Genomic DNA, 27,411 nt, shown 5'->3' with positions numbered 1-27,411 from the left:
TGCTTTCAGAATGAAGGTCTCATTCCAACTCTCAGACAGTTTTAGGTCTCTCTTTTTCTTTTCTTCTGATTTACAAGTTAAAATAAATTTGATACAACTTTTAAAATATATTTCCCAGGATGCTGGCTTATATAATCAGAAGTCAAATGTTTATGTTCTAAAAATTACTTTGCTTGGAACAATTCATTCAGATTCATCTCAATGTGAAATATATGAAAAGCTTAATTTCTGGCCAGAGTGAACTCTCCAAAGATAAGAAATGCATGGTTTAAAAAAAAAAAAAAAAAAAAAAGGCAGGGAATCAAAAAAGGAAAGAAAATACGTGGTTGATGGGCTCAAATGATTCTGTACTTTAGTTCTCAATGAATCAACCAATACTTACTGTGCATTTGAGATCTTTGGTTACAAAATACTTGCTAAGTCACCGAGTCATGAAGGGGAGCTCCAGAGAGGAGAGCACTACCTAGTTCCTTTCCATCACTGACATGTCTGGTGTATGTGTGTGCACAATCCTCCAGCTTATGGGACATAAATAAACATACTAGGTTGCACCCCAGCAAAACGCTTTCTCTAAAACTGAAAAAAAGAAAACTCTTCAAATTCTTAAAATTAATTGGTTCACCATAATTATTTACTTTAGTATATTTTATAGGCAAATTGACCATTTGAAATTTTCTTTTTACCTTTTGTAGGTAATGTAGTAATGATGAGCAAAGGATGCCAAATTATAGCAAAACTGATCTCTCAATCCCACCACCTAGATCTCATGGTGCAAGGCAGAGCCTTGTCCACACTCTTGTTTGACGTGCTGAAAAAGAAGAGCACAGGGACTTCCCTTGTGGCTCAGTGGTTAAGAATCTGCCTGCCAATGCAGGGGACAGGGGTTCGAGCCCTAGTCCGGGAAGATCCCACATGCCACGGAGCAACTAAGCCCATGAGCCACAACTACTGAACCTGCGCTCTAGAGCCCGTGAGCCAGAACTACTGAGCCCGAGTGCCACACCTACTGAAGCCCGCGTGCCTAGAGCCTGTGCTCCGCAACAAGAGAAGCCACTGAAATGAGAAGCCCACGCACCACAATGAAGAGGGTGGCCCCCGCTCGCCGCAACTAGAGAAAGCCGGCGCTCAGCACCGGCGACCCAACGCAGCCAAAAATTAATTAATTTTTTTTTTTTTTTTTTTAAAGAGAAAAGAGGGCTTCCCTGGTGGCGCAGTGGTTGAGAGTCCGCCTGCCGATGCAGCGGACACGGATTCGTGCCCCGGTCTGGGAGGATCCCACATGCCGCGGAGCGGCTGGGCCCATGAGCCATGGCCGCTGAGCCTGCACGTCCAGAGCCTGTGCTCCGCAATGGGAGAGGCCGCAACAGTGAGAGGCTCGCGTACCGCAAAAAAAAAAAAAAAAAAAAAAAAAAGAGAGACAAAAGAGCACAGCAGAATTCCAGCAGTAGAGGCATTTTCATGTCCCACAAAACACAGACATGCAAGTGTTCAACATTTTATTTAAAATCTCTTAACTGTGTTAGTGTCTTATACCTTTTTTAAAATACATTTAATTTTTCTGAGCAGGCCTGTTAATAGCAACTTTGATTTCCCAAAGTGTATTTTATTGTGGACTACTATGTTATTTTTTGGGTGAGATCACAGCTTTAATTACCCATTAAGATTACTTACGTAAAGATAAACAACACAATGTAAAACACCACAATTGTATATACCAAGGGTGGTTAAAGTATAACCACAAAATCAAAATGGCTATACACACCTATAGCATGGCCATTGGCAAGTCATTTCTTTCCTGTTACCTGCTTCCTCAAGTGAAAAATGGTATTGGACCAGATCAGGAGTCCACATTTAGGGTCCACAGACCTATAGAATTCACGGATATTTCATGGATCCCATAAACCCCACTACATTATGTGCAAAATTTTATATATATGTAAAATATATTTATGTACTTAATTTATGTTTATAGGGAAATGGGTCCCTAGCTTTTTAACAGATTTTCAAAGGGGGTTCATGATCCAAAACAGGTTTAAGAACCAAAGACTAAACAATATATAGTTTGTTTCATCTCTAACATTCTGTCATCTCCTCTTGCACTTCCTAGTCCAATAAGAAGGGAATCTTCATGACTAAACCTAGTCAAGAATAAACAAGTCACCCTGGCCAAGAAATTATTCAAAACAATATATCCCAATTCAAAAGAACCTGAATTGTTTTAGATGCAGACTAACATAATGCCTTTTTAAAAAAATTCTCAGACTTCCCTGGTGGTCCAGTGGGTAAGACTCCGAGCTCCCAATGCAGGGGCCCTGGGTTTGATCCCTGGTCAGGGAACTAGATCCCACATGCATGCCACAACTAAGAGTTCCCGTGCCGCAACTAAAGAGGCCACACGTGGCAATGAGGATCGCATGTGCCACAGCTAAGACCCGGCGCAGCCTAAATAAACAAATAAGTATTTCTCAAAAAAAAATTCTCAAGCTATTGTAAATCAACCATAACCTCAATTTAAAAAAAAAATTTTTTTCCCAAGCAAATTTTACTACTACAGCTCATCTCAGGAAGCTTACAGGAGAGTGGAATTCTGTAGATGTGCTTAGGAACATCCCACTAGATACTTCCTCTCTTACCAGGTGTACTTGTTTTTTTAAGAAGCTAAGGCCTCCAGTTTCCTACTTCTAATTCTATCCTGTAGCGCAGAAAGTAATAGGAGACAGGTAGAGAGGGAAAAAACTAGAGCATGGAAGATTGGAATAAAGAAGACCGATAATAGGCAAACAAAGAAGCTACCCATCCTGTCAGCAAGACGTGATATCTGAGAATAGCCACTGCCTAATATCTCAATTTGTAAAAAGTGTATTAGATAAAACAAAAACCTAGCCTTCCTCTAAGACAATAAAGGAAAAAAAATGTGTCTGTTACTGAACCATTTAAGCCTAAAATTTTTAGGTTCTCATGGCAACCTAAGTCATCACACTGCACATACTGTATATAAAGTACATATTTAGAGGCTTAACTAGTAAACTCAAAATGTGACATATGTGCAATGTGGGCGACAACATTATTCTGGGAACTTTAAAATCTTCCAACTTTTATTTTGCAGCCTCAAAGATGATATAATACAGTCATCTATGCAGAAGGTGCAAGCTCAAGGAAGAGGTACAAAGAACATAAATAGAAGCAAAGAAATGAAAGACAAGAAAAATCAGGCTATCAGAAAGTTTCTGAACATGGCTCTCCCTCCCACTGTGAATCAACCTGTAAATGGAGACTTAAAAAACAAGATTGCTAGTGAGGACATATATCAAGATAGCATTTGGGACACACTTTAATGTGGGCCCAGTCAAAAGAGGACATGGTCACAGAGCAGACCATTTGGTAAAAATGGCACTGACTGCAAGGCAGCCAAAAGAGATTGGTGATTTCTTTCTCTCTCTTTTCTAGGAGCTCATGGAATATGGCTGTTTGGAATTAAGAAGCAATGTCAGAGCCAAAAGGATGGCTGTGGGGCATGGGAGTTGGTTGGAAGATGGGGACCAGACTTTAAGAAGAAGGGTGAAAAAAGGGAGATGGCAGTCTTTCATGTCACATCATTTCTCACTAAGGAACCAAATAAAGATGTAACATCCAGTTTTCTCACCTACTAAATGACCTGTGGGAGGGATACCCCCACCTATCTGCCCATAGGAACTCCATGCATTTCTTTTTTTTTTTTTTTTTTTCTTTTTTTTGTGGTACGCGGGCCTCTCACTGTCGTGGCCTCTCCCGCTGCGGAGCACAGGCTCCGGACACGCAGGCTCAGCGGCCATGGCTCACGGGCCCAGCCGCTCTGCGGCATGTGGGATCCTCCCGGACCGGGGCACAAACCCGTGCCCCCTGCATCGGCAGGCGGACTCTCAACCACTGCGTCACCAGGGAAGCCCCATGAATTTCTTTTTAAAGACACGAAGATGCTATGAATGCTACATACTTTAAAAACCACATTTCCATGCCACTTTCGTTAGGGTTAAATCACTCCTACTTTTCAACAAGAAAACAGGTAAACAGTTTAGGTAAGGTACACAAACAGTATCTTACCAGGGCAGTTAAAAGATATGCCCATTTTTTCCTAACTCAAAGGTAAGAACTTCTAAAATGAGACAATGAATTTACATTACTGATTAACAGTTAAAGATTATACTACCACATGAAAAGGAGTGGTTACAAAAATAAATTATTTCTTTTTTTCAAATATTTACTTATTTATTTTTGGCTGTGCTGGGTCTTCGTTGCTGCACACGGGCTTTCTCTAGTTGCGGCGAGCGGGGGCTACTCTTCATTGCGGTGCTCAGGCTTCTCATTGCAGTGGCTTCTCTTGTTGTGGAGCACGGGCTCTAGGTGCGAGGCTTCAGTAGTTGCAGCACTCTGGGCTCAACAGTTGTGGCTCACGGGCTCTGGAGCACAGGCTAAGTAGCTGTGGTGCACGGGGTTAGTGGCTCCATGGCATGTGGGGATCTTCCTGGACCAGGGCTTGAACCCGAGTCTCCTGCATTGGCAGGCGGACTCTCAACCACTGCGCCACCAGGGAAGCCCAATTATTTCATTATTTTTATGAGGCTTAGCCTCTAAAAGCAAGAAAAGGAAAGGAAAATAGCACAGAATTTGGAGTGTGGACTCAAAGCCCAGCCCTGACCTACCACTTTATAGCTGGATGCCCCCAATAAGTTACTATCCTCCTTGAGGTTCCTAACCTCAAGTTTCCTTGTCTACAAAATGGTACGGATGAAACCATCTCTCTCTTCCTCTCTCTCATTCCCTCCCTTCCTCTCCTTTTCATTTCTCTCTCTCACTCCCCACACCTCCCACCCAAAACGTGAAGTCTAACAGCTAGTTTCCGTCATTACACTGTAATTCAGCATACTTTCTTATCAAGAAAAACTGTATGATGAACTTTTAAGCAAAAATTCACTGGTCAAATTAAGAACCAGAATAATGACAAAAATAATAAATATGTTTTGGAGTAAATGAGGGAAAAGGGCACTGGGTTGAGGCTACAATTAGAGATTTCTTTCAGAGCCAGGCCACACCCGCTAATGACTAAAATATTTGATTACCTTAATTACCCTGGCTGCACAACAAGAAGTGCTGGTGGTCATGAAATTCCAGAATATTAAAAACTCAGCCACATTTTCATTATAGCATTCTCTACTGTGTTGAAGTCAAGACAGCAAAAGACTGCCAACAGCATTTTCACTTTAACTTTCCGGTAAGTCAGAAAGAAAAATTAACATTGGAGCCAAATTCTCCATTTTTAAATATGGTAAATTCTTCGAGGAAAAAGTATCTGTGGTTATAAGAAACTGAAAACGTTTCTGTATACCTTATTAGAAAATATGCATTTATGCTTTGCTTAAAAGGTATAAAAAAAGCACCTCATGAGGGCTTCCCTGGTGGCGCAGTGGTTGAGAGTCCGCCTGCCGATGCAGGGGACATGGGTTCGTGCCCCGGTCCAGGAAGATCCCACATGCCACGGAGCGGCTGGGCCCGTGAGCCATGGCCGCTGAGCTTTTGAGGCTTTCTTTTTTTTGCGGTACGCAGCCTCTCCTGCTGCGAAGCACAGGCTCCGGACACGCAGGCTCAGCGGCCATGGCTCACGGGCCCAGCCGCTCCGCGGCATGTGGGATCTTCCCGGACCGGGGCACGAACCCGCGTCCCCTGCATCGGCAGGCGGACTCTCAACCACTGTGCCACCAGGGAAGCCCTTTTTTTTTTTTTAAAGAAGATGTTGGGGGTAGGAGTTTATTAATTAATTAATTTATTTTTGCTGTGTTGGGTCTTCGTTTCTGTGCGAGGGCCTTCTCTAGTTGTGGCAAGCGGGGGCCACTCTTCATCGCGGTGCGCGGGCCTCTCACTATTGCGGCCTCTCTTGCTCCGGAGCACAAGCTCCAGACGCGCAGGCTCAGTAGCTGTGGCTCACGGGCCTAGTTGTTCCGCGGCATGTGGGATCCTCCCAGACCAGGGCTCAAACCCGTATCCCCTGCATTAGCAGGCAGATTCTTAACCACTGTGCCACCAGGGAAGCCCCTTGAGGCCTCTTTTGATACTCTTTAGCTCATCATCATCTCATCTTATTAAGCACGCTATAAAATACTTTAAGCTGAATATAGCATTTATCATCTCTTTCCTCCCAGCTGTTAAAGGACTAGCTTGTTCCAAATATGGCATTATCTTTTCAAAGTTCTAGAGTTTAGGCATGACATAATTCTTTTAACGAATTATCTGCCTTGTCATGACTGACAAGCATGACTTAAACGGAGATAAACAGGCTAATGAAAAACATTCCAGTCTGATTTTCAATTGCTAATTTATAAGGGGAGAAAAACAAAGCTTATAGCTTTTAAATGGGAAAGCAATGTAAAACTACCTTCTCTTTGAAGTCAGGCAATGGGGTTTTTGTTAACTAGATAGGTAACCCCCACCTGAGGGAAGAGGCAGAGAGCACCTGCCCAGGATGCTGTAGAAGGGATTCCTCCACTGGATAGAAAATTCCCCTGCATGACCTCTAAGGTCTTTTCCTAACCTCAGAAACTGATACTTGGTTTTTGAAAAGTAGAGGCATGGCAAATGTGGTGTGGGCAGAACCGTCCACAGACAGCAGAACCGTCCTGGAAAATGAGAAGATCTGAGATGGAATCCTGCTTCTGCTTCTATGTGAACTTAAGTAACACATTTCACTTCCCTCATTTGCAAAATGAAAGGTTTAGAGAAGAAAATAAAGGTCCTAACATTCGGAGCCTATGGCTTCTTCCTATGCCTGCCTTGGCCACCCACCACCTTCCCACTACTGCACCTTACCATAATTAGGCAGCTTTTTAAAGCATCTAATTAATGGAACACAGAAACTTTAACTTTCTATTTCTGGCTTGTTGCAAATGTGCAACAGCATTTTACCAAGGAGTAGTTAATGCCACACAGTTCTTGATATACTGGCTTTTCTTTGAACCCCAGTGACAGTTACACAGTGACAAGTTGTAAGCAAGGAGGTTGTTACCATGGGGACCCACGAGGATTCCTGGGGGTGGATCCAGCAGGCTTTTTTTTCTTTTGGTCAGAGCATTTTTAAAATTTTTGGCTGCGTTGGGTCTTTGTTGCTGTGCGCGGGCTTTCTCTAGTTGCGGCGAGTGGGGGCCACTCTTCGTTGTGGAGCACGGGCTTCTCATTGCAGTGGCTTCTCTTGTTGCAGAGCACGGGCTCTAGGCGCCTGGGCTTCAGGAGTTGTGGTTCTAGGGCACAGGCTCAGCAGTTGTGGCACATGGGTTTAGTTGCTCCGCGGCATGTGGGATCTTCGCAGACCAGGGCTCGAACCCGTGTCCCCCGCACTGGCAGAAGGATTCTTAACCATTGCGCCACCAGGGAAGCCTGGTCAGAGCATTTTTTGATGGTCTGGATCTAGCAATCCAGAAAGCCTGATCTAATTTTTCTTCAGCAAGCTGCCTTCAAGAAATATAGCAGGTCCAAAAGGGTTATTTTTAAGTAGTTTCCCAATCCCAGCACCACAATCTATAACCCACATTAGTTCAGTAGTTTGCAAGCTTAAAAAAAAAAAAAAAAAAAAAAAGGACTTGTAAATGCATCATCCGGAGGCTATTAAACAAAAATGGCATATGATAAAAACAATAATGATATAATAACCCTGGTGTCTTTCCATGATTATTTCCCATATAGTATACAATTCTGAAGAAATATTAACTGTTTTAGTGACTCTCTTGCAAGAGTTAAATATATTCAAGTTTTAATCTCCCTATTCATAAGAACAATTAAATAAATACAGCTCAATAAAGTTTCAGTGACCTATGTATGCTTCCATATCTTTCCAGATCATGATACAGCATAAATTATATTCAGTATTTTCCTATCAAGACTTCAAAGTTCTCCAAAGCAAGTTTCTACTCAAGAAATTTCAGCTTCCCTACATGATTATGTCAGAAACATATCACACAAAATAATTATAATAAATAAAACTGACTATAAATCACACTGATTAGACCAGAACAGAGTTTAAATTGCAAGTCTTGCCTCCAAAATTGCTGTGTATGGACAAAGGGGATGTAATTCAGGGAGATGAACTGTCACTCCCAGCTAAATGTGTGCTGGCGCTCAGCTCCCCTGAGACCCATTCTGTTAGAAGATACCTTAAGAAAACAGATCATTTACAAGTCTAATCTGTGGATCTGGTTTGTTCAGAGAAGTGGAGCAGTCAGAATTCAAAAGAAAACATTCCTCTATGTCTTACTTAGCCCAGAGCAAAGTTACACCAGACAAATTAACATTAATAAATAAAAACAGAACTTGATTTCATAGTAATAATCTAAAACTTCAGCTTTCCTAGGCCTGATCCACAATAACTTGAGAGCTAGAAAGCAGCTGGAACAAAGCTCAAGAAGTGTCTCTGCTCATAAAAATCTTTCCCTGATCTCAAACTAATAATTACTGAAAACTCTAAATATAAATGCCACTAAGATAAAACGTGTTGAAACCGAATTCATAACCGTACTATAAAAGTAAAAGACAAATCACAAATTCACAAGTCTAAAAAGAAAAAAAAAAAGGACCTAAGGAGACAAGATATACTGTCAGCTAAAGGTAAACAACAGGCATCAAGATATTCCACAAAGGGACTTCCCTGGTGGCACAGTGGTTAAAAATCCGCCTGCCAACGCAGGGGATACAGGTTCGAGCCCCGGTCCGGGCAACTAAACCCATGCGCCACAACTACTGAGCCTGCGCTCTAGAGCCTGCGAGCCACAACTACTGAAGCTCATGCACCTAGAACCTGTGCTCCACAACAAGAGAAGCCACTGCAATGAGAAGCCCTGACGGCAACTAGAGAAAGCCCACGTGAAGCAACGAAGACCCAACACAGCCAAAAATAAACAAACAGACAGATAAATAGACAGATAAGATTTTAAAAAAAAGAGAGAGAGAGAAACTTCTTCCAATGCAGGGGCTGCGTGTTCTATTCCTAACTCTGGTCGGGGAGCTAAGATCCCACATGCCTCATGGCCAAAAAACCAAAAGAGAAGCAATATTGTAACAAATTCAATAAAAACTTTAAAATTGGTCCACATCAAAAAAAAGATATTCCATAGAAATATTGTATCTGGTTTTCATATATTTACTCACCTAAGCTTTCCTGTAGCAGGTCCCAAAGGGTTATTTTTAAGTAGTTTCCCAATCCCATCACCACAATCTATAACCCAAATTAGTTCAGTAAAGAAGTTTGCAAGCTTAAAAAAAAAAAAAATTGGACTTGTAAATGTATGCAGACGCTATTAAACAAAAACGGCATATGATAAAAATCATAATGATCTAATAAATATGGTGTCTTTTCATGATTATTTCCCATAAACTTTAAATAGGAAGTGCAGAGGACAAGCCCAGAGCATAGTTTTGTCACTTTAGTTTAATATTAGACAGTCTAACTTAGACTCAGGGCACAGGACATTAGAAGAGGCAAACTCTTGGGTGCTTTATTTGTTTTTACTACTAGTTTACGATTTCCTTGATTTTATTTTTAAATGCATGTCTTGGCCCAGAAAAGCAAGAGAGCATAGACTGCCAGCAGTATCAGATTCTCCTTTTCTTATTTTCTGGAGCTACAGAAAACAGAGCCAGAATCAGGGTTGTCTAGGAGCCTTCTGATTTTGTCCAGGCAATATACAATATGAGGTTTTAAGATACATGAAGGCTTTTACAGTACAAATCTTAGCCAACTTAATGTCTTTCAATGGAAAGCTGCTTACATTTTATTCCCCAGAAAACTCCTTGGAGCTTTAAAGTACTGATTATTTTCAAAAGACAATGATTTGAAGAAATGGATTCACAGAATTTCAATTTTAAAAGTTTTCTTCCTATTCCTAGTCCTTAGTACTGAACTGTCTCAAAACATAAAATTAAGTGCCATTCAACATATAGTACTCAAGAAATATTTATCAATTACTTACTTTGTGCAAGGGCCCCATACCAGTAAACACTATGGGCTGTAAAAACGTATAACTTCTTCCATGAACAGCCCTTGGTTCAATACTATATACACACTACAGTACAGTACAAAGGCATAACGCTGTTTAGGTTTATTTTCTCAACAATTTGACCTCCCATGTAAAATAACGACTTCCAGCTTTTTCTACCCTGCAAATCTATTCCTTCCTAGTAGTATACAAATCCACATTTCTTTTTAATTCCTGTTTTAATATTCCAGAGAAATTTTACATTTCTCTGGAATAAAGTCTTTCAACTTAACAGAAACCAAATGATCACAGGAAGAAAAAAAAATCAAATTAGAAGCATTAAACTGTCCTTCTCAGAGTTTCCCTCTCTCCCTCATTAACATTTCTCAAAGAGAAAAACACCACTGTGATGCTCCTATTACAGATCATTCATGAAGTTACTAACTGAGCTGAGACCAGACAGACTCCATCAACTGGGCACACAGCCATTCACCATTACCCTTTGTTTAAAGTCTCAACTGCCGTTCAACCCACATTATTGTGTTCCACTCAAGTCCATCAACTTTTTTTAAAGAGGAAACAATCAGGAAACAAGCAAATGTGCTACTTTAGAAATAAAGAAAGGACCTAATTCACATGCCTCACAAAATTCTTTAAAAATGATGCCTCGCTTTAAATTTCCTACCTGAAATAGTATTATTACTTTATTATCAGTCTTACATGCCTAAAAAGAACTAGTTGTGCACAGATAATCATTAGAAACTTGTTTAAAAAAACGCCAACCCTCAATCTTGAGCTGGCAAAGCACCAGAGAGAAGCACTCTGTGCACCAAAAGGGAGAACACAGATGAATGTCTACACTACAGATGGAGAAGCCAAAACCCCAAGCAGCCTAAGCCTGAGGGTGAGGAGGCTGCTGGGGGAAAAAGGCAATCTTCCAAAGAGCCATGATCCCAGGCTTGACTATTCTAAAATTCAAATCAATTTAAGCAACGTTGGGCAGAGTTCTGCACTAAGCATTTTATTAAAAGCTCTTTTGGTTGTAATTAAGAGAACTTCCTCCAAACTAGCTTAAGCAGAAAAAAAAAAAAAAAAAAGGCATTAATTGAAAAGATACTGGAGTATCTCATGGAACCCAAAGGCAGAAAGTACAACAGGGCCACACCTGCAAAGCCTTTCTGCACCCAGGCTTCTATTCTGCATGTGCTTCTAGTCTGCCTCTCTCTCCAGAGCTACATTTCTCATCAATGCTTCTTTCTGGATAAATGTACTTAATTCTCCTTCCCTGCAGACTGGCCTTCACTGCTTCCGCATGTATTAAGCCTGAACTTGGCTGTGCCCCAGCATCTGAGTCTATATGTTTCAAGTTCTCAGAATAGAGGTGATCTGTTTGTTCCCTAAAGACATGATTCTCAGTTCTAATCTCAAATTCCTAGAAGAAACTGATGTGCCCAGCTTGGGCCATGGCCCACCAAACTGTTACAAGAAGGGCTAGATCACAGAGTATAATTAGGGTAGGGACTGCATGCCTGACTCCTTAAAAGATACATAATACACTAAATAAGCAATAAGGCGATCTCCAGCCTCAAAAAAACCTTAAAATCTCACTGAAATGAAAAAAAATCATTAATACTAAATAACATCCTATGATACAGTATTAGAATGAATGGACATGAAAAGCTTCATGACAAAGATTAGCTAGGCACTAAATGACAAACAGAAATTGAACCATGAGCAGGGAAGGGCTGAAGAACACAAAATGCAATGCCTGCTCCTCTTGCTTTGGCCATAAATCTAAGAATTATGGACCTAAGGAATACATAGTCTTTTTACCACATAAACAGCTTCCAGTGAAATACCTAGTTGGAAGCCTGCTATAAGGTTTAAAATGACTATATAACCACAAAGCAGTACTGTTTCAATGTGCAGGAATAACCAACTCGCTGATGAACGTCAGTCATACATTTTCAAGGTGCTTGTCACCACCACCCTGACTTCCTTTCACTCCCTGGACCCCCTAAGACTCTTGATCAGACAGCGGCGTTCAGAATCAGGCAGGCAGCCAGCAGGGATAGCTGGTGTTTCTCCCTGGTAATATCCCACCCAACCTAGCATGGTTAAGTTAGCAACATCATGCAGACAACTCATGCAAGAGAGAAACACCAGCTAAGCTATGTAATAGTAGTGGGGCGGGGGGGTGGGGTGGGGGGACTGGAGCAGAAAAGAATGTTTCCCACACACAAAAGCTACAAGCACAAAAAAACTGGGAAAAGCCTACAGTAAATTATCTGTACAAAACAGAAACTAGCAAAAACTGAACAGATGTCCAAATAATACTGGGTTAAAAAAGACAGTCTACTCACAGTAGACAATTAGTTACCCCACATTATCACCAAAATATCACACATTCCCACAGTCTCTGCAAGAGCCTGCTTCAATCTCACAGGAAACAAAAAGGTAAAAAGAACAATGAGAAAAGTGGTGACAGTTTCTAATTTAGTGATTCCTTTGCTGAAAAGTAGCAATGTTATGTAAATGAAAACTACTGACCTATCAAAATTAAAAGTATAACACTATAAAATTAAACGGCTTTAGAACCAAAAATCTTCATTTTGTATAATCCCCAAACTAAAGACATTTCCCAATTTGGGAACATAATTTCAATGGAGTTTCAACATGGGGGGGGCGGGAGCGATTTTAACTCCATTTTGTCAAAGCTGAACATAGCTATGGAAGTCAGAAAGTTAGTGAACAGTTCTTTCTAAAGCTACACTCCTAACCTATGAACACATCCCAAAAGTGGCATATTAAAATCAATTAAGTGAGATCGCACTGCAGCCTCTAAACCAGAACTCACCATTCCTCTTCATATTTGCTGCCAAATTTTCTAAGTGGAGGAACAGAAAAATCAAAACGTAACAATCCGTAAGCTGTTCTGAAAGTGAGTCCATTCCGTGTAAAGTGGGGAAAAGGTTGGCTGACTGAGGGTCACATCAGAACTTCACAAAGCTCTATGAGTTAAAATGCTTTAAATCGTTTATTAAGATATTTTATAATCACAGTCTCCCCTAACTAGGCTTTCTTATCTCTTGAGCACAAAGTCTAATTTTAATGTAACTTTTATGAATTTCATGTTCTCTGTATAAAAATTTAAAAACAATGGCAAGTATGAAGAAAAACAAGTTGCTCACGTCCCAAGGCTCAGAGAAAATGTTGGTATTTATCCTTCTAGCCTGTGAGATAACGTTTTTAGAAGAATTAAAGATTTCCTTAGCAGAAAGAATGTGTTAATAAGTCAATGTGCAGTTTATGAAGAATATAAAACGTTCTTGAAATTTTTTACAGGTCTGGAACTCAAAGAAGTTAAAAATAAACAAATTTATGCTCGTGGCTTCCATAGCATAGCAGAGGTTAAAAAAGTAACTACAGGGCTTCCCTGTTGGCGCAGTGGTTGAGAGTCCGCCTGCCGATTCAGGGGACACAGGTTCGTGCCCCGGTCCAGGAAGATCCCACATGCCGCAGAGCGGCTGGGCCCGTGAGCCATGGCCGCTGAGCCTGCGCGTCCGGAGCCTGTGCTCCGCAACGGGAGAGGCCACAACAGTGAGAGGCCCGCGTACCGCAAAAAAAAAGTAACTACAGAACACAGGAATTCCCTGGCGGTCCAGTGGTTAGGACTTGGCGCTTTCACTGCAGCAGGCCCTGGTTCGATCCCTGGTTGGGGAGTTAAAATCCCGCAAGCTTCGTGGTGCGGCCAAAAGAAACCAAACCAAAACAAAAAGAACCCTACAGAACAGCTATGCTGATTAATTCTGTAAGGAAACCAGTACTTCAAGGAGATTCTAAAGCCAATTTCATGACAAGGACAAGTTACAATTACAAAGATCTCATCAAGAAAACTGTCTTTATCAAATTACAAAGCTCAGATAAAGATTCTTGATACAATATAGTTTACAAAGCAAATAGCTAAAACTGATTAACTCTTTCATCTACTTTACAACTCTAAATATTAGAGCCCACCCTCTCTCCAAGCCTAAAACTAGTTACCTATAACTAAGAAGAGACCCAGGTGTCCCTACAGCAAATCCAGTAATATATATCTGTATTTTTCAGTTTCCTATGAACATAGAAGACTCCCTATCAACAAACTCCCACGTGAAGTGTAGACAGTGAAGATTAATCTAGGAAACCACATTACCTGAGCATTCCACAGGGAACAACGAGCTTAAAGGTTCTATGGGAAAGGACACTCTTCATAGCAAAACAATTCAGATGGGGCTTCCCTGGTGGCGCAGTGGTTGCGAGTCTGCCTGCGGATGCAGGGGACACGGGTTCGTGCCCTGGTCCGGGAAGATCCCACATGCCGCAGAGCGGCTGGGCCCGTGAGCCATGGCCGCTGAGCCTGCGCGTCAGGAGCCTGTGCTCCGCAACGGGAGAGGCTACAACACTGAGAGGCCCGCGCAAAACAAAAACAAAAACAAAACAAAAACAATTCAGATGCAAGAACTGGACTTCAGGAAACAATCTTATCCCTAAGCCACAATGGACAAAGGAAAACGCAAAACAAAATACACCTAAAAGGGGAAAGGAAAGGAACACTGACAGTAGCTACTGTCTATGTATGGCACTGCTACTCATTTTAACAGTGTCTCTTATTTGGTTGAACTGCATTACTGACCCATGAGATAAGTAGCAGGCCCATTTTTACAGATGAAAAAAGGAAATAGCATTATCAACACTGTACCAGGCACTATTCACTGCCTAGCTTAAGTTATCTCAATTAATTCTCACATTACATTCCAAGTTGGTTATCTCCATTTTAAAGATGGAAAAAAAGACTCAGAAATGTTAAGGTCACTCAGTGATATTACCAATTTTTAAGCCCAAAGGTTGGAGCTGTCAAACTTACCCTCCCAAGCAATGCTTATAAACCCCAGTCAAGTCACATCATTCTTTCAAACCACAGGTTTCAAACCAATTTTAAGAACTTGAAAATCCTAGAATCAACTCTCAATTATGGGAAGACTAATTCTGTAGGTTCTGTTCAAAATTTCTTGTTTTGGAATATAGCCAATATTTAATAATAACTATAAATGGGGTATAACCTTTAAAAAATTGTGCATCACTATGTTGTACACCTGAAACATATAATTTTGTAATAAAGAAATTAGCATAAAATATTTTCTTGTTTCTATTTTACTTGCTCTTTGACCATTTCAAAATGCCATAGCACAGTGTGCAGGTAAATACAGGATTATATTAATGGCAACCAACTAGCAGAATCTGTATAAATTCCACTCACAAAGCGTACATAGAAAGTTAATTCTTGTTTCAAACGTATAGTGAGGGGCGTCCCTGGTGGCGCAGTGGTTGAGAGTCTGCCTGCCGATGCAGGGGACACGGGTTCGTGTCCCGGTCCAAGAAGATCCCACATGCCGCGGAGCGGCTAGGCCCGTGAGCCACGGCCGCTGAGCCTGCGCGTCTGGAGCCTGTGCTCCGCAACGGGAGAGGCCACAACAGTGAGAGGCCCGTGTACCACAAAAAAAAAAAAAAAAAAAAAAAAAAAGGTATAGTGAAATACTTGAACTTTCATGATACATTCTACTTTTAATTACCAAAAATAATCAAGAATCAAGGAATAATTCTGGACAAAAGAATGGTTCACATTGTTTGAAAAAGAGGTATACAGGGACTTCACTGGTGGCGCAGTGGTTAAGAATCCGTCTGCCAATGCAGGGGACACGAGTTCAATCCCTGATCCAGGAAGATCTCACATGCCGCAGAGCAACTACGCCCGTGAGCCACAACTACTGAAGCCTGCATGCCACAACGAGAGAAGCTACCTCACCACAATGAGAAGCCCATGCAACCACAACAAAGAGTAGCTCCCACTCGCTGCAACTAGAGAAAGCCTGCATGCAGCAACAAAGACCCAACGTAGCCAAAAAAAGAAAAAAAAAAAAAAGAGAGGTATATAAGTCCTCCCTAACACTAAAATAAAATCCCACGTGCTAAGTACCGTGAGGCCTGTAATACAGTAAATCCCCTACGTACGAACCTTCAAGTTGCGAACTTTCAAAGATGCGAACGTGCCCCTGTATGCCAGCTGTTGTACTCTACCACTGTACTCTTCAAGGTGTTGTACTGAAAGATTAAAAATGTTTTTTGTGTTTGTTTTTTATGCATTGTGTGAAAAGTATTATAAACCTATTACAGTACAGTACTGTATAGCCAATTGTGTTAGCTGGGTACCTAGGCTAACTTTGTTAGACTTATGACCAAACTGGACTTACGAATGTGCTCTCAGAATGGAACTCGTTCGTATGTAGGGAATTTACTATACTTCTTTGGGACAAAAGGGTTAACCAAATTAAACTTTCAGTTCATCCCATGTCCCAAGGATTAATATTAAACTCCCTTTATTACTTACTGGGGAGGAGGAAAATGGGAGTTGGAGGCTAGGTCCAAAAAGCAAAGAGAAGAAAAGTAGACAATCAAGCAGCTCAAAATCAGTTATGAACTTCCAAAAAATTAAGTAAAAGCTCACCTTAAGAAGAAAGCCTTGAGGCGCTTCCCTGGTGGTGCAGTGGTTGAGAATCTGCCTGCCAATGCAGGGGACACGGGTTCAATCCCTGGTCCGGGAAGATCCCACATGCCCGAAACAACCAGGCCCATGTGCTACAACTACTGAACCTGTGCTCTAGAGCCTGTGAGCCACAACTACTGAGCCCATGTGCCGCAACTACTGAAGCCCACGTGCCTAGAGCCTGTGCTCCCCAAGAGAAGCCCACACACAACGAAGAGTAGCCTCCGCTCATCGCAACTAGAGAAAGCCCACGTGCAGCAATAAAGACCCAACACAGCCAAAAGTAAATAAATAAAATAAATAAATTTATAAAAAAAAAAAGAGAAGAAAGCCTTTCATGCACGAGAATACTCTGAATATACTGAAACAAACTGGGAGGCTTATGATAACCTTCAAAATGCTCTTACCCTCAAAGTATTCGTTATTAATTCTAAGCAGGCCATTAAATGCCAGGTTTATAAACTTTATACAATATGGAATACCTGGATATCATTCCACCCCTCTAACAAAAAATATATTAATTATACAGCAAAAGCTGTATAATACTCATATATTAATTATACAGCAAAAGCAGAAACTTGCCTATACCTTCTCTTTATGTGACACTTCTGTACATAATCTGTATTTTGAAAATGACTAGAAATTATCATTAGATTAGAAATTAGAAATGATGCTGTTAACCGTGATCTGCGTTACTGTTACATACTTTTAAGCACACTGATACGTTTGAATTTTTCCAGAGATTTGAGCATGTCAGTGGACATCCCCCAGTAATTGGCAATCCACATGAAGGGCATGAATTCTAACCAATTCAAAAGCCTTTATGGAGCACCAAGAGAGGGCAAGATACCAAGATGAAAGAGTCATCCCTGACCTCAATAAGGAGAGGAATTCAACCACAAAGAGGAACGAAGTCCTGATACATGCTACACGTGGACAAACCTATGCCAGACACAAAAGGACAAATATTATGATTCCAATTACATGAAATATCCAGAATTCACAGGGAAAGACAGCAGACCAGAGGTTACCAGGGGCTAGGAGGAGGGAGCAATGGATGGTTATTACTAAATGGTTTCAGAGTTTCTGATTGGGGTGAAGAAAACTTCAATTTTCCAAACAGAGGAATGGTGATGACTGCACAACACTGTGAATGTACTTAATGCCACTGAATTGTACTCTTAAAAACGGTTAAAATGGGGGAGTTCCCTGGTGGCCTCATGGTTAGGATTCCAGGCTTTCACTGTTGTGGCCCGGCTTCAATCCCTGGTTGGGGGAACTGAGATCCTGCAAGCCGAGCAGCATGGCACGGCCAAAAAAAAAAAAAAAAAAAAAGTGGGGAGGTTAAAATGACCTTAACCTAAAACTATAAAACTCCTAGAAGCTTAACAGGGTATAAGCTTCAGGGCACTGGACTAAGCAGTGGTTTCTTGGATAAGGCACCAAAAGCAAAAACAGACAAATGAGACTCCATCAAACTTAAAATTCTGTACATCAAAGGACACAACAGAGTGAAACGGCATGGGAGAAACTATGTGTAAATCATATATATCTATTAAGGGGTTAATATTCAGAATATATAAAGAACTACAACTCAACAAGAACAACAACAACAAAAATCTGATTTTTAAAAATGGGCAAAGGGGTCTTCCCTGGTGGCACTAAGAATCTGCCTGCCAATGCAGGGGTCACGGGTTCGAGCCCTGGTCCAGGAAGATCCCACATGCCGCGGAGCAACTAAGCTCGTGCGCCACAACTACTGAGCCTGTGCTCTAGAGCCTGCAAGCCACAACTACTGAGCCCACGTGCCACAATTACTGAAGCCCGTACGCCTAGAGCCGTGCTCCGCAACAAGAGAAGCCACTGCAATGAGAAGCCCCGCGCACTGCAACGAAGAGTAGCCCCTGCTCACCGCAACTAGAAAGCCCGCGCACAGCAACAAAGACCCAATGCAGCCCCACAAAAAAAAAGAAAAAAAAAATTAAAAATGGGCAAAAGACTTCTATAGGCATTTCTGCAAAGTTGACATACAAATGGCCATCAAGCATATGAAAAAATGTTCAACATCGTTAGTCAGAGAAATGCAGATCAAAACCACGAGAGATCACCTCACACCCATTAGGACCGTTACTATTAAAGAAGAATAAAAATAAAAATAAAAATAAAAAATAAAGAAGAAGAAAAGGGAATTCCACGGTGGTCCAGTGGTTAGGACTCTGAGCTTCCACTGCAGGGGGTATGGGTTCGATCCCTGGTTGGGGAACAAAGATCCTGCATGTCACGTGGCACGGCCAAAAAAAAAAGAAGAAACAAAACGAATGCTGGTGAGGATGCAGAGATATTAGAATCCTTGTGCACTGCTGGTGGTATTGTGAAATAGTGGGATCATTATGGAAAACAGTATGGAGGAGGTTCCTCAAAAAATTAAAAACAGAACCACCATATGATCCATCAATTCACTTCTGAATATTATCCAAAAGAACTGAAAGAAGGGGGACTTCCTTGGTGGTCCAGCAGTTAAGACTCCACACTCCCAATGCAGAGGGGCCCGGGTTTGATCCCTGGTCAGGGAACTAGATCTCACATGCATGCCGCAATTAAAGATCCGCACACTGGGCCTCCCTGGTGGCGCAAGTGGTTGAGAGTCCGCCTGCCGATGCAGGGGATACGGGTTCGTGCCCCGGTCTGGGGGGATCCCATATGCCGCGGAGCGGCTGGGCCCGTGAGCCATGGCCGCTGGGCCTGCGCGTCCGGAGCCTGTGCTCCGCAACGGGGGAGGCCACAACAGTGAGAGGCCCGCATACCGCAAAAAGAAAAAAAAAAAAAAAAAAAAAAAAAAAGATCCGCACACTGCAACTAAGACCTGGAGCAGCCTAATTAAATAAATACTAGTAAAAAAAAAAAAAAAAGAAAAAAGAATTGAAAGAAGGGTCTCAAAGAGATATCTGCACACCCATATTCATAGCAGCACTAGTCACAATGGCCAAAAGGTACAAACAACTTGTGTTCATCAACAGATAAATGGATAAACAAAATGTGGTATATACATACAATAGAATATTATTCAGCCTTTGAAAGGAAAGAAATCCTGTCACATGCTACAACATGGACGAACCTTAAAGATACAGTAAGTGAAATGAGCCAGTCACAAAAAGCCAAATACTGTTGTGAATCCACTCATACCTAAAAGTAGTCAAATTCATAGAAGCAGTAAGTAGAATGGTAGTTATAAGAGGCTGGGGTGGGAGGAGGGAGAAAATGAGAGTTGTTTAATGGGTACAGAGTTTCAGATTTAGAAGATGAAAAGGTTCTGGAGATCTGTTTCCCATTAATATGAATGCACTTAATGCTACAAAACTGTACACTCAAAAATAATTAAGATGCTAAATTTCAGGTTATGTGTTTTTTACATTTAAAAAATGTAAATATTAAAAAATGGTTAAAATGGAAAATTGTTATATATATTTTACCACAATTTTTTAGAATTAATTAAGCAATATACCAAAAACTGTTGAAGTGCATGGTATGTGAATTATATCTCAATAAAGCTGTTTAAAAAAAAGGCAGAGGGGCTTCCCTGGTGGCGCAGTGGTTGAGAGTCCGCCTGCCGATGCAGGGGACACGGGTTCGTGCCCCGGTCCGGGAAGATCCCACATGCCGCGGAGGGGCTGGGCCCGTGAGGCATGGCCGCTGAGCCTGCGCGTCCGGAGCCTGTGCTCCGCAACGGGAGAAGCCACAACAGTGAGAGGCCCGCATACCGGAGGAAAAAAAAAAAAAAAAAAAAAAAGGCAGAGGACACAGAGTTTCACCAAATCCAGTGAGCTTCACCCACTGGTTTACAGAAAACAGAGCAATTTGCTGGAAGTACCCAAAGCCTTGAGCAGAGGAGCCAATGCTCTTACTTCTTCCAACTTCTTCACCCTGGCCTCCAGGTGACAGCTCTTCTCTTTCCCTTTCCAAGGCACACCACCACCACCTTGTAACTTCCCAGTTCCTTATTACATCTGGCCTCACAGGAAAATTAAGTTAAAGAAGCTGCAGTGGCAGTCACAGGAGGGGGCATGGAATTCACGACTCACACTCCACGTTTAGCAGCAGAGCCCAAATATTAAATAAATTTTAAAAAAAATCACACAGTAGACGTACAATAAACGTTAGGTCTCTGCCCTTCCTCTCCTCTTCTTCAAGCCCAGCATGTTTAAAACAGCAAATTCTCTGCTCCCATGCTGGGATATCCACTGGCCTAACTCATATGTTAGGAGCTTAAACACAGGGCATCATTTAAAATGTGGTTGTCAATGCCTATCACCTACTACTAAACTTAAAAACATATCATAAAACTGTAACTAGGATAAGCATATTTTGTTAAAATAATAAACATTTCTACAGCATATAAAAAGGATAATAAGATAAAGACCACAAATATTAACAATCACCTCTGAGTGGCGGGACTAAAGGTGAGTTTCTCTCTTTCTTCTGGCTTATCTGCATTTTTAATAAGGAATTTGTAACTTCTGTAATAACAAAAATAACAGGAAATCTTCAGAAAAATAAATCATTCTGGCTCAAAATTTCACTACCTCTTATACTACAGACACTTTCACACATTACTGCACTGAAGCTGAATTGGCACCATGTGAAACAGACACGATTTCCTCCATTTTGCAGATGAGAATGAGCTGAGGCTCAAAACAGTGACTTGGTCAAGGTTTTATAGCTAGTAACAGACCAAGGATTACAATTCAGGCCTTCAACTCCAAGCCTGGGGCCTTTTCCATTCCATCACATCTTAAAGGGCAATTTGCATTATTGTTCATGATATTGTATTAAAAAACAAAAAACAAAAAAAAAAACCCTATGTTGAAACTGTTTTAAGAGCACCGGCTACATAATCTTGGGCAAATGACCTCGGGAGCCTCAGTTTCCTCATCTGAAAAGTGAAGTGGTTGGAAAAGATATTCTATGTCACCAGCTAATCTAGCCTCACCAGCTAATGGATTTTAAGTCTAGATACAATCTGAGGAGAAAATAACCCCGTGGGCAAAAATGAATGGGTGGAGAGAAGTTGAGGCCTATGCTCTGGGCCAAGGGCCATTCTTAATGGAAACAGGTGGTGGACAGTCAAGACGAAAGAACCGCTGGGGAAACCATAAACTTCCAGGTTAAAACAACAGCTGAAAGCTCCTGCTTCGCTTTCCTAACAGCAATGCTTCAATCCTGGCTAACTCATGATTAGAAACCACATACTGTAAGTAAAGCTAGAAGAATATAAAGACACGGGGGGAGGGGAGGGATCTGTAGCAATAGTTTATGCACGCTATGGTAACTGGATGATTTTCCAAGTGGACTCATTAATGTTAAAACAGAAAAAACCCTTGGTGATTCTCAGCGACGACTCTTCCTCAGCAAGAATTTAAGGAGAAACTGAAAACTGCGTACCACTCTGAGAGATGCCACACTTGTGGAAAAGAGCCAACCCAACACTTGTGGAAAAGGTGAAAGAATGAAATTAAAACCTCTTCGATCTACAGATTATCAAAGAAAGCGAAGAGACCTTTCTTAAGGGTGAAGTTCCTGTAAACAATTCATCGGGTACCTGTTACCTCTTACACTGCAGACATTACAAAACACTCCACACCATCGGACACTATTATACAGCCTTCTGCCTCGAAGGTAATAAAACTACAGCATTAACTTCGCTGGCGAGAAAAAGATTCCATTTTGCTAAAGCAGGCTCCGACCAAAATCGCACCATCTTCCCCTCAACTACGGGGATGAGCCTAAACCAAGAAGCTGCTCAGAGCCAGTGCAACCGTCTGAGGGAACTGAAACAACATCCTGCTCCGAGGACCACAACCAAGACACCAGCGGCTTTAAATCCAAAACCAGGTCCTTAGCGAAGAAAGCTCCTCACCGTGCTCTCCGCGCTCCCGGGTGCGAGAATCCAGACCCGCTACTAGGCCATAACGGGTGAGCACCTGACGTGGGGGGGGGGGGCGAGCCAAGGCCCTAGCGGATGTGGGACGAGGAAAGGGGGGCTCTCGAAGCTCCTGAGGAGAAGCGCAGCCCTCCAGAGGCGGGGGTCCTGGGGACCCCCTCCAAGGGTAAGCACCAAGAACACGTGGGGCGACAGGAGCACAGAAGGGGTGTCCGGGGCAGGCAGCCTGTGTCTGGCACGGCGGCCGGAAAAAGGAGGACGGAGCTATCCCTGGGCAGGGAACGGAGCCCTCAGAGCCCGGAGAATGAAGGCAAAGGGCGCGGAGAGAGGAGCAAGGCCACGAGGAGGGCGGGTCTCCCTGGGCGCGGGGGCACGCGCCAGGCCGGCGCGACGGGACGCGGGTAGCTGAGGACCCCGACACAAGGCAGGAGATCGCTGACCTGCCTCCGAGGCGCGGGGAACCAGGAACGGGCGCGCCCAGAGGGCCCTGTGACCCACGGCCGCCCGGACCGGACCCGCCCCGCGGCGCCTCCCTCCTGCCCCTTTCCCTCCCTCGCTCCCTCCCTCCCACCCGCGGCCCGTTATCCCGCGGCCGCCGCACTCACCAGCGGCTGCACCTGAGCCCGCCGCTGCCTCAGCTGCTGCCTTCGCCTTCGCAGCCGCCGCCTCCTCACTGCTGAGGCCGAGTCCCGGGGGAGTCTCCGCGTCCCGCCGCCGCTGCCGCTGCCGCCCGAGCAGAACACCCCAAAATGGCGGCACTTCCGGCACCTACCACAGGCGGGGAGGGCCGACGAGGAGGGGGAGGGCGGCTTGAGGGAACGTACCACCGTGGTGCGGCCGGCAGCGCCGATCCTAGCGGAGCAATGCTCAGGGGCGGGTCGAGCGCCCGGCGCTGCAGCGCCCCCTCGGGCTGGGGAGTGGAGAAGCAGCTCCGCAGGAGCCCCCGGGGCCTCGGGCGGAAACCTCAGCTCAAGGAGCGGCAAGGGCACATCTCTTTGTCTCGGAGCTCTGCTGGAGGAAGACCCCCCGACCTGAGACCCTGAAGTTCTCGGCTCTCCACAGGAGCTCTGGATGAACTAGTGGGCAAGGACCTCTACTTGGCAGTGAATATGCGCATAATAAAATATTTGATGAATGAATGAATGAGTGAATGGGATGGTGCTTGGCCAGCGCTGGGCACATGACACACCCTCCTTTCTACCCCAGCAGATAAGCAACAGTATCCAGGCCTTCCTTCTCCGCTGAGATGTGGAATGCGAGTGTATTGCAAGCTTTCAGAGTTAGGGGAATGCTTTCTAGCAGCATGATCAGCTGTGTGAACTAACAACCTTGCAAAAATCCTTGCAGCGCCCGGAAGCTCATAAGGGTTCTGTTAAGAGACTGATATTCCAGCCCTAACCTGCTTCTCCCCCGACTAAAAAAAAAAAAAAAATTCAATAACCGAGGTTAGGTCCCTGAAGACCTCCTTCAGAGTGACCCAGGAATCCCAGGATCTAGGTGGAATGCAAACAGTACAGTAGTTCATTCGTTCGTTCGTTCGTTTAAAAGGTCATTTATTCCACAAGTTCTACACCTTGTGGGACAGTAAAATGCAGATAGAGAAAGCAAACTTAGTTCAGGGACCTTTTGGCTTCAAACATGCAAATAACTCATAGGTTTGCAAATGATTTCTCTGTAACCTCTGGCTTCTCAGAGCAAATAATTCTTCTACCCACAAATACTGATTATACCCAACCCTACCACAAAAAAATAAGTGGACTCCCAAGCAGAAGCCTCAAAGGCTTTCCCACGTGTTGGAAGCACCTCTTCCCCCTGTCGGGCGGGAAAAAAACTAACCACAGTGTTTCTGGTACCATATAAATCTGAACAATTAGCCCCTAAATTGTACACTATCATATTCCTTAGTTGTACTGTGTAGTTTATCATTTTATATACATTTGTAATACTGATATATGCTCTTGTTCTTGTTAATAGTTTTATGTGTAATTTACTGAAAACATCTTACATTTATAGACCATTATAGCTTATAGAATGTTGTCACATACATTACCACAATTAATTTTATATTTGTCTCCCAGCTGCTGTAGACTGTAAAAACCTTTTAAGCAGAGAATCTGTCCTGTTCTTTTTGTGCCATAGAATCATCCAGATATCCATGTGGTTCACCTCCTCACCTCCTTCAGGTCTTGACTTAAATGTCACCTTCTTAGTTGGGCCTTCCCTGACCACCCTATTTAAAATTACACACACATACACCTGTGTTTCCAGTCCCCCTTTGCCACTTTGTTTCTATCCAAAGCACTTATCACCATCTAACATAGTATATTTTGTACTTCATATTTTACATATTTTATTTGTAGTCTTCCCACACCAGAAGGTAAACTCTATGGGGATAGGGATCTTGTCTGTTTTATATCCTCCGGGCCTAAAATAATGCCAGGTAGGTGCTCAATAAATACTGGGGTTTTTTTGAATTTGATTTCCATATATTGTGAAATGATTACCACAATAAGTTTAATTAACATCCATTATCTCATACAGATACTTTTTTTCCTTGTGATGAGAATCTCAAGATCTACTCTGTTAACAACTTTCAAATATATTGTAAAGCTAAGTTAACTCTCGTCATCATGTCGTACATTACATCCCTAGTACTTATTTATCTTATAACAATAAGTTTGTACCTTTTGACTACCTTCATCCAACTCCCCAATTCATCAATAAATATTGTTGAATTAATGAATAGACATATCTTGGTGCTGAGTATGAAAAAAGAGAATGAATTGTTTAGCATCCAGAAACTTCCTGCAACCTACCATGAGCTAAATGAGAGCGGGGACCACACCTGTCTTGTTATCCTCTTGTCTCTCCAATGCTTTTCACAGTGTCCAGCTCAACAGATATTTCTCAAAGGGCGACCAGTAACTTTCCCCATTTTACCTGCCCCTTGACTTAGGGCCACTCCTTGCAGGGCGCTAGTGTCATTCTTGCATCTAGTTACAAAGGAAGGCCAGAGTCCATTACCCCAGAGTCGGGTGGAAGAACAATTACATGAAGAACACAGATTCTTCTAACTTCAAAGGGCTTCCCAATACAGACAAAACACTAAACAGTCCAAATACAAAAAAGCCGGATGTGAGACATAAATGAGTATGAAAAGCTTCCTGCTTCATTTTTTGCCTTCCAAATTGATTAAGATTTGTTTTTAAAAATGTTAACAAGGGTTCAGGGAAGCAAGCCTTTTAAAAGTGCTGGTGGGAGTAAAATTCAGATAGTCTGTTTGGAGGAATTTGAAAGCTTACATATCTTTCTAGGAGCTTTTCTTAAGAAAAATAATCAGGATAAGAGCAGAGATGTACTCGTACTTCCCTGGCGGTCCAGCGGTTAAGACTTGGACGCTCCCATTGCAGGGGCACGGGTTCCAACCCTGATCGGGGAAATAAGATCCCACACACCACACCATGCAGCAAAAAAAAAAAAAAAAAAAAAAGCAGAGATGTACTGATGTATTATGGATCATAACACTGTTGGAATAGCATAAAATCTGATACAAAAGTATATACTTGATATACTTTATCAAATATATTGTATACTTGATAAAGTATATGATATAGCCATAGCCTAGAATATTATATATATTTTCAAATAATGATACAGAAAAATATTTAATTGTGGGCAAATGTTCATGACACATGCTTAGTGAATAAAGCAGGTAACAAATTAACAGGTACAGAACGATCCCATTTTTGTTAGAGAATGTGTTCGTTGAAAGAGACAAAACCCAGAAAGAATATTTATTAAAATATTAACAGTGCATCCTCATCATCACTCGGTATTATCAGTTCGTTAATTTTAGTCATTCTGGTAGAAGTGGAGTGATACTTTACTGTGGTTTAAATTTCTGTTTCCAGACTTCCCTGGTGGTGCAGTGGTCTTAGATAGATATCCAAGAAAAATGAAAATATAAATTAACACAAAAACTTGTATATGAATGTTCACAGGGACATTATTCAAGATAACCAAAAAGTGGAAACAACCCAAATGCCTATCAACTGATAAACGGAGAAACAAAATGTGGTATATCCATACAAAGAAATATTACTTGGCAATAAAAAGAAATACAGTACTGATATTGCTATACCATGGGTGAATCTTGTAAACATTATGCTAAGTGAAAGAAGCCAGACACAAAGGACACATATTATATGATTCCATTTATTTGAATGATTATATGATTCCATATTATATGATTCCATTTATTTGAAATGTCCAAAACAGGCAAATCTATAGAAACAGAAAGTAAATTAATGGGTACCTAGGCCTGGTGGGTTGAGGGAAAATGGAGAGTGACTACTAATTGGTATGGGGTTTCTTTGGAGGATATGAAAATATTCTAAAACGGATTGTGATGATGGCTGCACAACTCTGCAAATATACTAAAAGCCATTGAACTGTACACTATAAATGGGTGATTTGTATGGTATGTGAATTATATCTCAATAAAGCTGTTATAAAAAAATTTTAATGGTTCACATGGAAAAGAAAACTGGAAGAAAAAAACAAATGTATTTGAGGTGGTAGGATTATGCTACTTTCCTGTATTTTCCAGTTGTTATGAATATGTATTACTTTATAAGGAGACAAACCTTTTTAAAAAGCACAAGATGCACGTTTCAGAGTACTATTTAAATATAAATAATCAGCATTAAAAGTATTCCTCTCGCCTATTTGCAGGTTATGGGTTTTATATTTAAGTTTATCATAATATGTTTAATATCAATATATTTTCATAAATAGTGTAGATAACATTTATATATATATATTTCACTATACACACACACACACACACGCACATACTGATTGCAGTTTGTGCAGGAGGAGGCAGCCATGAATTCAGG

At 42.0% G+C, this 27,411-nt stretch overlaps 1 protein-coding gene across 18 annotated transcripts in view; it reads right to left on the bottom strand.

The window, feature by feature from the left end:
- The window catches only part of CELF1 (CUGBP Elav-like family member 1), a 74,725-nt gene extending 51,435 nt beyond the window's left edge, over nt 1-23,290 (bottom strand). For 4 of the 18 annotated variants that reach the window (XM_082629616.1, XM_082629618.1, XM_082629637.1 and 1 more), the window contains exon 1: nt 23,119-23,144. The gene's annotated coding sequence lies outside the window, so the exon portion shown is untranslated. Of the gene's footprint in view, nt 1-23,118 lie in introns of all 18 variants that reach the window. The other 14 variants (XM_082629632.1, XM_082629635.1, XM_082629619.1 and 11 more) reach the window with 8 other exon arrangements.
- Between the last annotated feature and the right edge of the window lie 4,121 nt (nt 23,291-27,411).

This window comes from Mesoplodon mirus, assembly GCF_964341445.2.
Source record: "Mesoplodon mirus genome assembly, chromosome: 7".
Taxonomy (NCBI): Eukaryota; Metazoa; Chordata; class Mammalia; order Artiodactyla; family Ziphiidae; genus Mesoplodon; species Mesoplodon mirus.
The sequence above is the reverse complement of the archived record's forward strand: the minus strand, read 5'-3'. Positions and strand labels throughout refer to the sequence as shown.